The sequence below is a fragment of the Manis pentadactyla genome, chromosome 2 (assembly GCF_030020395.1).
Source record: "Manis pentadactyla isolate mManPen7 chromosome 2, mManPen7.hap1, whole genome shotgun sequence".
Taxonomy (NCBI): Eukaryota; Metazoa; Chordata; class Mammalia; order Pholidota; family Manidae; genus Manis; species Manis pentadactyla.
In genome coordinates this window covers 20,185,868-20,202,963 of record NC_080020.1, presented here as the reverse complement: position 1 = coordinate 20,202,963, position 17,096 = coordinate 20,185,868, and positions in this window count along the sequence as shown.

The following is a 17,096-nucleotide window of genomic DNA, read 5'->3' as shown; positions in this document are numbered from 1 at the left end:
CCAGCCCGGAGGTTCCTCGAGGTCGCCTCGGAGGCGGGCCCCGGCGGCGGCGGGCCCTGGCGGAAGCGGCTCAGCAGACAAGCGGCCTCAGGGTACCGGGCGCCGCCGGGGCCGCCGCGCAGGTGCCTTGGCAAAATGACCCCGGGGTCACCGCGGCGCGGTGCCTGATGGGGGAGGCCGGGGAGCCCCTGCGGACCAACCGAGAGAGCTCAGCAGCTTGCAGGGACAGGCGGGACGCCCGCTGGGAGCTCACCCTGCTGCAACCCTCGCCTCCCTTTTTTATTTTTCCTGGCTTTCATCGTTATCTAGTCAGGAATCCGCGGGTTTCTTTTCACTATCATTGATCAACAATTATATGAGCAATATTAGAGTTAGTAGACTCCCCAGATCATCAAGTTCCCTCCCTACCACATACCCTATTAGAGTCACTATCCGTCAGCATAGTACGATTCTATAGAATCACTACTTGACTTCTCTGTATTACACTGACTTCCACGTGGAACCCCTCCCACATTATGGGAGCTAATCTTAATGCCCCCTTTCCACCCTTCTGCTTCCCTTCCCAACCAGCCTTCCTAGACGCTTACCTTTGGAAAATTGGTGATGGGGGGAGTCTAGTAAACATAATGTTACCCATGTAATTGGAGATTAATGACAAGTAAATAAATAAATAAATGATAGAATGCAGCAGCCCAGTTTTCAAAAGACATGTGCGCCCCTATGTCTATCACAGCACTATTCACAATAGCCAAGCTAACTGTCCATCAGAAGATGAGCAGTGGAATATTATTAGGCCCTATGCAGAACAGAAATCCCATCACTTGCAACAACATGGATGGAGCTAGAGGGTATTATGCACAGTGAAATAAACCCAGTGGAGAAAGACAAGTATGAAGTGATTTCACCAACCTTTGGAAAAGGAAATCCAAGAGAAACTGCATGAACAAAAGGGCACTAGATTCACAGAACCCAAGAAGACACTGACAGTTACCAAAGGGCAAGGGACTGTGGTGGATAGTTGAGAATGGAGGGATAATGGGAGAGGGAAAGAAAGCGTGCATTACGATTAGCACGTATAATGTGGGAGCGGGGTCACAGGGAGGGCTGTACAACACAGAGAAGACAAGTAGTGATTCTACAGTATCTTTTTATGCTCATGGACAGTGACTGCAATGGGGTATCTTCCGGGAATCTTCGTGATCGGGGGAGTCAAGTAAATATAATGTTACTCATGCAATTGTATAATAATGACAGATAGATAGGTAGTTAGCTAGATGGAAAGACAGATAAATGAATGAATGCATAAATAAATAAATCCATATAAAGGAAGACAGAAAGAAAGTTAGATAGAATGTTAGAGAGACTGAAAAATAGATGGATAGATAGATAGATAGATGGATAAATAGATAGATATGTAGATAGAAAGACAGATGAATGAATACATGACTAAATAAATACATACATGAGAGGGAAGGAAGGAAGGAAGGAGGGAGGGAGGGAGGGAGGGAGGAAGAAAGGAAGGAAGGAAGGAAGGAAGGAGTAAAGCACCAGCCCAGTTTTAAAAATCTACAATGATATGAGCTACATGATGGTTACTACACTCCCCAGATCAAGTCCACGCAACATACTCCATTACAGTCAGTGTCCATCAGCTTAGCAAGATGCTACAGAGTCACGACTTAAACTCTCTGTACTATACTGACTTTCCCGTGGGACCTCCCCACACATAATGTGAGCTGGTCGTAATGCCCCCTGTACACCCTTCTCCCTCCCTTCCCAACCAGCCTTCCTAGTCCCTTACTTCCATAAATTAGTGATGGGGAGGGTCAAGTAAACATAATGTTACTCATGTAGATGTAGACTACTGATAAGAAAACAATAAGTAAGGAAGAGTACATACATGGATACATACATAAAAAATAAAGAATAGAATACAGCAGACCAGTTTAGAAGAGACATGTGCACCCCTATGTTTATCACAGCACTATACACAATAGCCAAGGTAAGTGTCCATCAGTAGATGAACAGTGGAATATTATTCAGCCAGATGAAGAAAACCAATCCTACCATTTACAACAACATGGATGGAGCTAGAGGGTATTATGCTCAGTGAAATAAGCCACGCAGAAAACAAAAAGTGTCAAATGATTTCACTCACCTATGGAGTATAAAAAAAAGAAAGAGAGTGAAAGAACAAGACAGTAGTAGCCTCACCGAACCCAGGAAGGGACTCACGGTTACGAACGGGAATGTGACTGAGGAGGATGGGTTGGAAAGGAGAGAAGAGAGGGAAAATGGGGCATTACGAGTAGCACACATAATGTGGGCAGGCGGCAGGTATGGTCAAGGCAGTATAACACCGCAAAGATCAGTAGCACTTCTACAGCATATTCCTGGGCTGATGGACATTGACTCTTAAGGGCTATGTGTGGGGGGGAATTGGTAATGGGGGTAGTCTAACAACCATAATGTTGCTCATGGAACTGTTTAGTACTGACACCAAAATAAAAGGAAACACACAGTACCTTGGGTCTGGATTCCAAGTTTACCTGATGCTGTCAAGTTGGTCAGTGACCACCTCACCAGAATCACAGCTGCTCCTCTAAGCATACACATTCTGTCTCTAGGAAAGAGGCACCACTGTGACATCATGGAATTTCCAGGCAACAGTGCTGCTCTTGCAAACTCCACCCCCATGGCGGGCACTGCCCAGCCGTGGGGAGCTGCATCACAAGATGAACAGGGAATATTATTCACCATATAAATAATGATTTCACTCGTGATTGGAGTATCAGAACAAAGAAAATACTGAAGGAGAAAACATGAGCAGTCTCACAGAAACCAGGAATGGACTACAAGTTACCAAAGGGAAAGAGACCGGGGTGGATAGTTGGGACAGGAGGGATAAAGGGAGAGGGAAAGAAAGTGTGCTTTACGATTAGCATGTATAATGTGGGAGGGGGGGTCACAGGGAGGGCTGTACAACACAGAGAAGACAAGTAGTGATTCTACAGTGTCTTACTATGCTCATGGACAGTGACTGCTAAGGGGTATGTGGGGGAATCTTCATGATGGGGCGAGTCTAATAAACATAATGTTACTCATGGAATTGTGTATTAATGACAGAAAGATAGACAGGAAGAGAGATTAATAGATATAGATAGACAAGAAATGAATTAATGCATGAATAAATAAATATATATGTACATAAACACATACATAAAAAGAAAGAAAGCAGAAGCCCAGCTGAAAAAAGACACACAAACCCCTGTGTTTACCACAGCACTATTAACAACAGCCAATCTACAATAACAGGAGCTACATTAAGGTTACTACATGCCCCAGATAAAGTCCACCAAACATACCACATGACAGTCACTGTCCGTCAGCATAGTAAGATGCTATAGAATTACTATTTGAACTCTCTGTACTAGACAGACTTCCGCACGGGAGGTACCCACACACTATGTGAGCTAATCATAATGCCCCCTGTTCTCCCTTCTCCCTCCCTTCACAACCAGTCTTTCTAGTCCCTTAAGCTTTGGTAAATTGGTGATGGATGGAGTCTACTAAACATAATGATACTCATGTAGTTGTTGACTAATGACAAATGAGTAAATAATAAATAAGCAACTACATAAATGAATACATACATAAAAAAATAAATAATAAAATGCAGCAGTCCAGTTTAAAACAGACATGTGGACCCCTATGTTTAACACACCACTATTTATAATAACCAAGCTAAGTGTCCAACAGAAGATGAAAAGTGCAATTTTATTCAGCCAAAACAAAACAAGAAATCCTACCATTTACAACAACATGGATGGAGCTAGAGGGTAATATGTACAGTGAAATAACCCAGGCGCAGAAAGACAGGTATCAAATGATATCACTAACCTCTCAGAAGGAGAAGCAAGAGAAACTGAGTGAACAAAACAGCACCAGATTCATAGAAGCCAAGAATGGACTAACATTTACCAAAGGGAAAGAGACCGGTGTGGATAGCTGGGACTGGACGGATAAGGGGAGAGGGAAAGAAAGCGTGCATTGCGATTAGCACGTATAATGTGGGGGGGGAGGGGTCCCAGAGAGGCCTGTACATCACAGAGAAGACAAGTAGTGATCTTACAGCATCTTACTATGCTGATGGCCAGTGACTGTGAAGGGGTATGTGGGGAGATCTTGGTGAAGGGGGGAGCCTAGTAAACATAATGTCCTCCATGTAATTGTAGATTAATGGTACCAAAATATTTAAAAAATTATAAATTGAATTAAGGAATGCAGAAAAGTGGAGACGTTTCATAAAAGAAGAGATACAAATGGCCAAAGAGTCCATGGAAAAATATTCAGCAACAGTAGTCATCAAAGAAGAGCAAATTAAAATAACAGTGTGACATCCCAAATATGCTAGAATGATTAAAAAAAACAAAACCTGACACTGCCAGACCTCAACTGTTGATCAATCTGGTGGGCATGTAAAATGGTACACCATTTTGGGAAAAAGATCTGGCAGTTTGGATAAACTTAAAAACATACTGACCTTATGGCCCTGCAATTCCACTTGTTAGCTTTTACTCAAATGAAAATGGGTGCTTATGCTTACAAAAAGACCTATACACAAACCTTCTCAGAGACTATATTCACAGTAGGCCAAACTATAAACAGGCTTCTTAAAACATCTGTGGTTTATTCATAGAAAGAAGTACTACTCATCAATAGAAAGGACTGAATCACCAATACAAGGTGATTGAATCTCACAGACATGCTGTGTAAAAAACCTTATGCAAACACAAACCGACAATTGCAGGCGCGCCGGTCGGGCGGTGGGCAGGGGCGTTGGGCATGGGCGGGGCCGAAGGCGCCGCGGGGCGGAGCCAGGAGGTGGCGAGGGGTGGGCGCGCCGGGCGCGGGGAGCTGTCAGCGGCCGCTCTCACAGGGCCGCGTCGCTGGCTGCACCCTTCCGCCAGGAGGAGGCCTTCAGGGAACTTGCGCGGCGGCGGCGGTTCGCTGCTTCCTGGGGAGGGAGGAGCGTTCGTGTGAGCGAGGCCAGGCAGGAGGCCTACACTCGAGCGCCTCCCGAGCCCGTGCCCGCGCCCACACCCGCACCCGCTGGTCCCCAGCCCGGAGGTTCCTCGAGGTCGCCTCGGAGGCGGGCCCCGGCGGCGGCGGCGTGCCCTGGCGGAAGCGGCTCAGCAGACAAGCGGCCTCAGGGTACCGGGCGCCGCCGGGGCCGCCGCGCAGGTGCCTTGGCAAAATGACCCCGGGGTCACCGCGGCGCGGTGCCTGATGGGGGAGGCCGGGGAGCCCCTGCGGACCAACCGAGAGAGCTCAGCAGCTTGCAGGGACAGGCGGGACGCCCGCTGGGAGCTCACCCTGCTGCAACCCTCGCCTCCCTTTTTTATTTTTCCTGGCTTTCATCGTTATCTAGTCAGGAATCCGCGGGTTTCTTTTCACTATCATTGATCAACAATTATATGAGCAATATTAGAGTTAGTAGACTCCCCAGATCATCAAGTTCCCTCCCTACCACATACCCTATTAGAGTCACTATCCGTCAGCATAGTACGATTCTATAGAATCACTACTTGACTTCTCTGTATTACACTGACTTCCACGTGGAACCCCTCCCACATTATGGGAGCTAATCTTAATGCCCCCTTTCCACCCTTCTGCTTCCCTTCCCAACCAGCCTTCCTAGACGCTTACCTTTGGAAAATTGGTGATGGGGGGAGTCTAGTAAACATAATGTTACCCATGTAATTGGAGATTAATGACAAGTAAATAAATAAATAAATGATAGAATGCAGCAGCCCAGTTTTCAAAAGACATGTGCGCCCCTATGTCTATCACAGCACTATTCACAATAGCCAAGCTAACTGTCCATCAGAAGATGAGCAGTGGAATATTATTAGGCCCTATGCAGAACAGAAATCCCATCACTTGCAACAACATGGATGGAGCTAGAGGGTATTATGCACAGTGAAATAAACCCAGTGGAGAAAGACAAGTATGAAGTGATTTCACCAACCTTTGGAAAAGGAAATCCAAGAGAAACTGCATGAACAAAAGGGCACTAGATTCACAGAACCCAAGAAGACACTGACAGTTACCAAAGGGCAAGGGACTGTGGTGGATAGTTGAGAATGGAGGGATAATGGGAGAGGGAAAGAAAGCGTGCATTACGATTAGCACGTATAATGTGGGAGCGGGGTCACAGGGAGGGCTGTACAACACAGAGAAGACAAGTAGTGATTCTACAGTATCTTTTTATGCTCATGGACAGTGACTGCAATGGGGTATCTTCCGGGAATCTTCGTGATCGGGGGAGTCAAGTAAATATAATGTTACTCATGCAATTGTATAATAATGACAGATAGATAGGTAGTTAGCTAGATGGAAAGACAGATAAATGAATGAATGCATAAATAAATAAATCCATATAAAGGAAGACAGAAAGAAAGTTAGATAGAATGTTAGAGAGACTGAAAAATAGATGGATAGATAGATAGATAGATGGATAAATAGATAGATATGTAGATAGAAAGACAGATGAATGAATACATGACTAAATAAATACATACATGAGAGGGAAGGAAGGAAGGAAGGAGGGAGGGAGGGAGGGAGGGAGGAAGAAAGGAAGGAAGGAAGGAAGGAAGGAGTAAAGCACCAGCCCAGTTTTAAAAATCTACAATGATATGAGCTACATGATGGTTACTACACTCCCCAGATCAAGTCCACGCAACATACTCCATTACAGTCAGTGTCCATCAGCTTAGCAAGATGCTACAGAGTCACGACTTAAACTCTCTGTACTATACTGACTTTCCCGTGGGACCTCCCCACACATAATGTGAGCTGGTCGTAATGCCCCCTGTACACCCTTCTCCCTCCCTTCCCAACCAGCCTTCCTAGTCCCTTACTTCCATAAATTAGTGATGGGGAGGGTCAAGTAAACATAATGTTACTCATGTAGATGTAGACTAATGATAAGAAAACAATAAGTAAGGAAGAGTACATACATGGATACATACATAAAAAATAAAGAATAGAATACAGCAGACCAGTTTAGAAGAGACATGTGCACCCCTATGTTTATCACAGCACTATACACAATAGCCAAGGTAAGTGTCCATCAGTAGATGAACAGTGGAATATTATTCAGCCAGATGAAGAAAACCAATCCTACCATTTACAACAACATGGATGGAGCTAGAGGGTATTATGCTCAGTGAAATAAGCCACGCAGAAAACAAAAAGTGTCAAATGATTTCACTCACCTATGGAGTATAAAAAAAAGAAAGAGAGTGAAAGAACAAGACAGTAGTAGCCTCACCGAACCCAGGAAGGGACTCACGGTTACGAACGGGAATGTGACTGAGGAGGATGGGTTGGAAAGGAGAGAAGAGAGGGAAAATGGGGCATTACGAGTAGCACACATAATGTGGGCAGGCGGCAGGTATGGTCAAGGCAGTATAACACAGCAAAGATCAGTAGCACTTCTACAGCATATTCCTGGGCTGATGGACATTGACTCTTAAGGGCTATGTGTGGGGGGGAATTGGTAATGGGGGTAGTCTAACAACCATAATGTTGCTCATGGAACTGTTTAGTACTGACACCAAAATAAAAGGAAACACACAGTACCTTGGGTCTGGATTCCAAGTTTACCTGATGCTGTCAAGTTGGTCAGTGTCCACCTCACCAGAATCACAGCTGCTCCTTAAAGCATACACATTCTGTCTCTAGGAAAGAGGCACCACTGTGACATCATGGAATTTCCAGGCAACAGTGCTGCTCTTGCAAACTCCACCCCCATGGCGGGCACTGCCCAGCCGTGGGGAGCTGCATCACAAGATGAACAGGGAATATTATTCACCATATAAATAATGATTTCACTCGTGATTGGAGTATCAGAACAAAGAAAGTACTGAAGGAGAAAACATGAGCAGTCTCACAGAAACCAGGAATGGACTACAAGTTACCAAAGGGAAAGAGACCGGGGTGGATAGTTGGGACAGGAGGGATAAAGGGAGAGGGAAAGAAAGTGTGCTTTACGATTAGCATGTATAATGTGGGAGGGGGGGTCACAGGGAGGGCTGTACAACACAGAGAAGACAAGTAGTGATTCTACAGTGTCTTACTATGCTCATGGACAGTGACTGCTAAGGGGTATGTGGGGGAATCTTCATGATGGGGCGAGTCTAATAAACATAATGTTACTCATGGAATTGTGTATTAATGACAGAAAGAAAGACAGGAAGAGAGATTAATAGATATAGATAGACAAGAAATGAATTAATGCATGAATAAATAAATATATATGTACATAAACACATACATAAAAAGAAAGAAAGCAGAAGCCCAGCTGAAAAAAGACACACAAACCCCTGTGTTTACCACAGCACTATTAACAACAGCCAATCTACAATAACAGTAGCTACATTAAGGTTACTACATGCCCCAGATAAAGTCCACCAAACATACCACATTACAGTCACTGTCCGTCAGCATAGTAAGATGCTATAGAATTACTATTTGAACTCTCTGTACTAGACAGACTTCCGCACGGGAGGTACCCACACACTATGTGAGTTAATCATAATGCCCCCTGTTCACCCTTCTCCCTCCCATCACAACCAGTCTTTCTAGTCCCTTAAGCTTTTGTAAATTGGTGATGGATGGAGTCTACTAAACATAATGTTACTCATGTAGTTGATGACTAATGACAAATGAGTAAATAATAAATAAGCAACTACATAAATGAATACATACATTAAAAAAATAATAAAATGCAGCAGTCCATTTAAAAACATACATGTGCACCCCTATGTTTAACACACCACTATTTATAATAACCAAGCTAAGTGTCCAACAGAAGATGAAAAGTGCAATTTTATTCAGCCAAAACAAAACAAGAAATCCTACCATTTACAACAACATGGATGGAGCTAGAGGGTAATATGCACAGTGAAATAACCCAGGCGCAGAAAGACAGGTATCAAATGATATCACTAACCTCTCAGAAGGAGAAGCAAGAGAAACTGAGTGAACAAAACAGCACCAGATTCATAGAAGCCAAGAATGGACTAACATTTACCAAAGGGAAAGAGACCGGTGTGGATAGCTGGGACTGGACGGATAAGGGGAGAGGGAAAGAAAGCGTGCATTGCGATTAGCACGTATAATGTGGGGGGGGAGGGGTCCCAGAGATGCCTGTACATCACAGAGAAGACAAGTAGTGATCTTACAGCATCTTACTATGCTGATGGACAGTGACTGTGAAGGGGTATGTGGGGAGATCTTGGTGAAGGGGGGAGCCTAGTAAACATAATGTCCTCCATGTAATTGTAGATTAATGATACCAAAATATTAAAAAAAATTATAAATTGAATTAAGGAATGCAGAAAAGTGGAGACGTTTCATAAAAGAAGAGATACAAATGGCCAAAGAGTCCATGGAAAAATATTCAGCAACAGTAGTCATCAAAGAAGAGCAAATTAAAATAACAGTGTGACATCCCAAATATGCTAGAATGATTAAAAAAAACAAAACCTGACACTGCCAGACCTCAACTGTTGATCAATCTGGTGGGCATGTAAAATGGTACACCATTTTGGGAAAAAGATCTGGCAGTTTGGATAAACTTAAAAACATACTGCCCTCATGGCCCTGCAATTCCACTTGCAGGCTTTTACTCAAATGAAAATGGGTGCTTATGCTTACAAAAAGACCTATACACAAACCTTCTCAGAGACTATATTCACAGTAGGCCAAACTAAAAACAGGCTTCTTAAAACATCTGTGGTTTATTCATAGAAAGAAGTACTACTCATCAATAGAAAGGACTGAATCACCAATACAAGGTGATTGAATCTCACAGACATGTTGTGTAAAAAACCTTATGCAAACACAAACCGACAATTGCAGGCGCGCCGGTCGGGCGGTGGGCAGGGGCGTTGGGCATGGGCGGGGCCGAAGGCGCCGCGGGGCGGAGCCAGGAGGTGGCGAGGGGTGGGCGCGCCGGGCGCGGGGAGCTGTCAGCGGCCGCTCTCACAGGGCCGCGTCGCTGGCTGCACCCTTCCGCCAGGAGGAGGCCTTCAGGGAACTTGGGCGGCGGCGGCGGTTCGCTGCTTCCTGGGGAGGGAGGAGCGTTCGTGTGAGCGAGGCCAGGCAGGAGGCCTACACTCGAGCGCCTCCCGAGCCCGTGCCCGCGCCCACACCCGCACCCGCTGGTCCCCAGCCCGGAGGTTCCTCGAGGTCGCCTCGGAGGCGGGCCCCGGCGGCGGCGGGCCCTGGCGGAAGCGGCTCAGCAGACAAGCGGCCTCAGGGTACCGGGCGCCGCGGGGGCCGCCGCGCAGGTGCCTTGGCAAAATGACCCCGGGGTCACCGCGGCGCGGTGCCTGATGGGGGAGGCCGGGGAGCCCCTGCGGACCAACCGAGAGAGCTCAGCAGCTTGCAGGGACAGGCGGGACGCCCGCTGGGAGCTCACCCTGCTGCAACCCTCGCCTCCCTTTTTTATTTTTCCTGGCTTTCATCGTTATCTAGTCAGGAATCCGCGGGTTTCTTTTCACTATCATTGATCAACAATTATATGAGCAATATTAGAGTTAGTAGACTCCCCAGATCATCAAGTTCCCTCCCTACCGCATACCCTATTAGAGTCACTATCCGTCAGCATAGTACGATTCTATAGAATCACTACTTGACTTCTCTGTATTACACTGACTTCCACGTGGAACCCCTCCCACATTATGGGAGCTAATCTTAATGCCCCCTTTCCACCCTTCTGCTTCCCTTCCCAACCAGCCTTCCTAGACGCTTACCTTTGGAAAATTGGTGATGGGGGGAGTCTAGTAAACATAATGTTACCCATGTAATTGGAGATTAATGACAAGTAAATAAATAAATAAATGATAGAATGCAGCAGCCCAGTTTTCAAAAGACATGTGCGCCCCTATGTCTATCACAGCACTATTCACAATAGCCAAGCTAACTGTCCATCAGAAGATGAGCAGTGGAATATTATTATGCCCTATGAAGAACAGAAATCCCATCACTTGCAACAACATGGATGGAGCTAGAGGGTATTATGCACAGTGAAATAAACCCAGTGGAGAAAGACAAGTATGAAGTGATTTCACCAACATTTGGAAAAGGAAATCCAAGAGAAACTGCATGAACAAAAGGGCACTAGATTCACAGAACCCAAGAAGACACTGACAGTTACCAAAGGGCAAGGGACTGTGGTGGATAGTTGAGAATGGAGGGATAATGGGAGAGGGAAAGAAAGCGTGCATTACGATTAGCACGTATAATGTGGGAGCGGGGTCACAGGGAGGGCTGTACAACACAGAGAAGACAAGTAGTGATTCTACAGTATCTTTTTATGCTCATGGACAGTGACTGCAATGGGGTATCTTCCGGGAATCTTCGTGATCGGGGGAGTCAAGTAAATATAATGTTACTCATGCAATTGTATAATAATGACAGATAGATAGGTAGTTAGCTAGATGGAAAGACAGATAAATGAATGAATGCATAAATAAATAAATCCATATAAAGGAAGACAGAAAGAAAGTTAGATAGAATGTTAGAGAGACTGAAAAATAGATGGATAGATAGATAGATAGATGGATAAATAGATAGATATGTAGATAGAAAGACAGATGAATGAATACATGACTAAATAAATACATACATGAGAGGGAAGGAAGGAAGGAAGGAGGGAGGGAGGGAGGGAGGGAGGAAGAAAGGAAGGAAGGAAGGAAGGAAGGAGTAAAGCACCAGCCCAGTTTTAAAAATCTACAATGATATGAGCTACATGATGGTTACTACACTCCCCAGATCAAGTCCACGCAACATACTCCATTACAGTCAGTGTCCATCAGCTTAGCAAGATGCTACAGAGTCACGACTTAAACTCTCTGTACTATACTGACTTTCCCGTGGGACCTCCCCACACATAATGTGAGCTGGTCGTAATGCCCCCTGTACACCCTTCTCCCTCCCTTCCCAACCAGCCTTCCTAGTCCCTTACTTCCATAAATTAGTGATGGGGAGGGTCAAGTAAACATAATGTTACTCATGTAGATGTAGACTACTGATAAGAAAACAATAAGTAAGGAAGAGTACATACATGGATACATACATAAAAAATAAAGAATAGAATACAGCAGACCAGTTTAGAAGAGACATGTGCACCCCTATGTTTATCACAGCACTATACACAATAGCCAAGGTAAGTGTCCATCAGTAGATGAACAGTGGAATATTATTCAGCCAGATGAAGAAAACCAATCCTACCATTTACAACAACATGGATGGAGCTAGAGGGTATTATGCTCAGTGAAATAAGCCACGCAGAAAACAAAAAGTGTCAAATGATTTCACTCACCTATGGAGTATAAAAAAAAGAAAGAGAGTGAAAGAACAAGACAGTAGTAGCCTCACCGAACCCAGGAAGGGACTCACGCTTACGAACGGGAATGTGACTGAGGAGGATGGGTTGGAAAGGAGAGAAGAGAGGGAAAATGGGGCATTACGAGTAGCACACATAATGTGGGCAGGCGGCAGGTATGGTCAAGGCAGTATAACACCGCAAAGATCAGTAGCACTTCTACAGCATATTCCTGGGCTGATGGACATTGACTCTTAAGGGCTATGTGTGGGGGGGAATTGGTAATGGGGGTAGTCTAACAACCATAATGTTGCTCATGGAACTGTTTAGTACTGACACCAAAATAAAAGGAAACACACAGTACCTTGGGTCTGGATTCCAAGTTTACCTGATGCTGTCAAGTTGGTCAGTGACCACCTCACCAGAATCACAGCTGCTCCTCTAAGCATACACATTCTGTCTCTAGGAAAGAGGCACCACTGTGACATCATGGAATTTCCAGGCAACAGTGCTGCTCTTGCAAACTCCACCCCCATGGCGGGCACTGCCCAGCCGTGGGGAGCTGCATCACAAGATGAACAGGGAATATTATTCACCATATAAATAATGATTTCACTCGTGATTGGAGTATCAGAACAAAGAAAATACTGAAGGAGAAAACATGAGCAGTCTCACAGAAACCAGGAATGGACTACAAGTTACCAAAGGGAAAGAGACCGGGGTGGATAGTTGGGACAGGAGGGATAAAGGGAGAGGGAAAGAAAGTGTGCTTTACGATTAGCATGTATAATGTGGGAGGGGGGGTCACAGGGAGGGCTGTACAACACAGAGAAGACAAGTAGTGATTCTACAGTGTCTTACTATGCTCATGGACAGTGACTGCTAAGGGGTATGTGGGGGAATCTTCATGATGGGGCGAGTCTAATAAACATAATGTTACTCATGGAATTGTGTATTAATGACAGAAAGATAGACAGGAAGAGAGATTAATAGATATAGATAGACAAGAAATGAATTAATGCATGAATAAATAAATATATATGTACATAAACACATACATAAAAAGAAAGAAAGCAGAAGCCCAGCTGAAAAAAGACACACAAACCCCTGTGTTTACCACAGCACTATTAACAACAGCCAATCTACAATAACAGGAGCTACATTAAGGTTACTACATGCCCCAGATAAAGTCCACCAAACATACCACATGACAGTCACTGTCCGTCAGCATAGTAAGATGCTATAGAATTACTATTTGAACTCTCTGTACTAGACAGACTTCCGCACGGGAGGTACCCACACACTATGTGAGCTAATCATAATGCCCCCTGTTCTCCCTTCTCCCTCCCTTCACAACCAGTCTTTCTAGTCCCTTAAGCTTTGGTAAATTGGTGATGGATGGAGTCTACTAAACATAATGATACTCATGTAGTTGTTGACTAATGACAAATGAGTAAATAATAAATAAGCAACTACATAAATGAATACATACATAAAAAAATAAATAATAAAATGCAGCAGTCCAGTTTAAAACAGACATGTGGACCCCTATGTTTAACACACCACTATTTATAATAACCAAGCTAAGTGTCCAACAGAAGATGAAAAGTGCAATTTTATTCAGCCAAAACAAAACAAGAAATCCTACCATTTACAACAACATGGATGGAGCTAGAGGGTAATATGTACAGTGAAATAACCCAGGCGCAGAAAGACAGGTATCAAATGATATCACTAACCTCTCAGAAGGAGAAGCAAGAGAAACTGAGTGAACAAAACAGCACCAGATTCATAGAAGCCAAGAATGGACTAACATTTACCAAAGGGAAAGAGACCGGTGTGGATAGCTGGGACTGGACGGATAAGGGGAGAGGGAAAGAAAGCGTGCATTGCGATTAGCACGTATAATGTGGGGGGGGAGGGGTCCCAGAGAGGCCTGTACATCACAGAGAAGACAAGTAGTGATCTTACAGCATCTTACTATGCTGATGGACAGTGACTGTGAAGGGGTATGTGGGGAGATCTTGGTGAAGGGGGGAGCCTAGTAAACATAATGTCCTCCATGTAATTGTAGATTAATGATACCAAAATATTTTAAAAATTATAAATTGAATTAAGGAATGCAGAAAAGTGGAGACGTTTCATAAAAGAAGAGATACAAATGGCCAAAGAGTCCATGGAAAAATATTCAGCAACAGTAGTCATCAAAGAAGAGCAAATTAAAATAACAGTGTGACATCCCAAATATGCTAGAATGATTAAAAAAAACAAAACCTGACACTGCCAGACCTCAACTGTTGATCAATCTGGTGGGCATGTAAAATGGTACACCATTTTGGGAAAAAGATCTGGCAGTTTGGATAAACTTAAAAACATACTGCCCTCATGGCCCTGCAATTCCACTTGCAGGCTTTTACTCAAATGAAAATGGGTGCTTATGCTTACAAAAAGACCTATACACAAACCTTCTCAGAGACTATATTCACAGTAGGCCAAACTAAAAACAGGCTTCTTAAAACATCTGTGGTTTATTCATAGAAAGAAGTACTACTCATCAATAGAAAGGACTGAATCACCAATACAAGGTGATTGAATCTCACAGACATGCTGTGTAAAAAACCTTATGCAAACACAAACCGACAATTGCAGGCGCGCCGGTCGGGCGGTGGGCAGGGGCGTTGGGCATGGGCGGGGCCGAAGGCGCCGCGGGGCGGAGCCAGGAGGTGGCGAGGGGTGGGCGCGCCGGGCGCGGGGAGCTGTCAGCGGCCGCTCTCACAGGGCCGCGTCGCTGGCTGCACCCTTCCGCCAGGAGGAGGCCTTCAGGGAACTTGCGCGGCGGCGGCGGTTCGCTGCTTCCTGGGGAGGGAGGAGCGTTCGTGTGAGCGAGGCCAGGCAGGAGGCCTACACTCGAGCGCCTCCCGAGCCCGTGCCCGCGCCCACACCCGCACCCGCTGGTCCCCAGCCCGGAGGTTCCTCGAGGTCGCCTCGGAGGCGGGCCCCGGCGGCGGCGGGCCCTGGCGGAAGCGGCTCAGCAGACAAGCGGCCTCAGGGTACCGGGCGCCGCCGGGGCCGCCGCGCAGGTGCCTTGGCAAAATGACCCCGGGGTCACCGCGGCGCGGTGCCTGATGGGGGAGGCCGGGGAGCCCCTGCGGACCAACCGAGAGAGCTCAGCAGCTTGCAGGGACAGGCGGGACGCCCGCTGGGAGCTCACCCTGCTGCAACCCTCGCCTCCCTTTTTTATTTTTCCTGGCTTTCATCGTTATCTAGTCAGGAATCCGCGGGTTTCTTTTCACTATCATTGATCAACAATTATATGAGCAATATTAGAGTTAGTAGACTCCCCAGATCATCAAGTTCCCTCCCTACCACATACCCTATTAGAGTCACTATCCGTCAGCATAGTACGATTCTATAGAATCACTACTTGACTTCTCTGTATTACACTGACTTCCACGTGGAACCCCTCCCACATTATGGGAGCTAATCTTAATGCCCCCTTTCCACCCTTCTGCTTCCCTTCCCAACCAGCCTTCCTAGACGCTTACCTTTGGAAAATTGGTGATGGGGGGAGTCTAGTAAACATAATGTTACCCATGTAATTGGAGATTAATGACAAGTAAATAAATAAATAAATGATAGAATGCAGCAGCCCAGTTTTCAAAAGACATGTGCGCCCCTATGTCTATCACAGCACTATTCACAATAGCCAAGCTAACTGTCCATCAGAAGATGAGCAGTGGAATATTATTAGGCCCTATGCAGAACAGAAATCCCATCACTTGCAACAACATGGATGGAGCTAGAGGGTATTATGCACAGTGAAATAAACCCAGTGGAGAAAGACAAGTATGAAGTGATTTCACCAACCTTTGGAAAAGGAAATCCAAGAGAAACTGCATGAACAAAAGGGCACTAGATTCACAGAACCCAAGAAGACACTGACAGTTACCAAAGGGCAAGGGACTGTGGTGGATAGTTGAGAATGGAGGGATAATGGGAGAGGGAAAGAAAGCGTGCATTACGATTAGCACGTATAATGTGGGAGCGGGGTCACAGGGAGGGCTGTACAACACAGAGAAGACAAGTAGTGATTCTACAGTATCTTTTTATGCTCATGGACAGTGACTGCAATGGGGTATCTTCCGGGAATCTTCGTGATCGGGGGAGTCAAGTAAATATAATGTTACTCATGCAATTGTATAATAATGACAGATAGATAGGTAGTTAGCTAGATGGAAAGACAGATAAATGAATGAATGCATAAATAAATAAATCCATATAAAGGAAGACAGAAAGAAAGTTAGATAGAATGTTAGAGAGACTGAAAAATAGATGGATAGATAGATAGATAGATGGATAAATAGATAGATACGTAGATAGAAAGACAGATGAATGAATACATGACTAAATAAATACATACATGAGAGGGAAGGAAGGAAGGAAGGAGGGAGGGAGGGAGGGAGGGAGGAAGAAAGGAAGGAAGGAAGGAAGGAAGGAGCAAAGCACCAGCCCAGTTTTAAAAATCTACAATGATATGAGCTACATGATGGTTACTACACTCCCCAGATCAAGTCCACGCAACATACTCCATTACAGTCAGTGTCCATCAGCTTAGCAAGATGCTACAGAGTCACGACTTAAACTCTCTGTACTATACTGACTTTCCCGTGGGACCTCCCCACACATAATGTGAGCT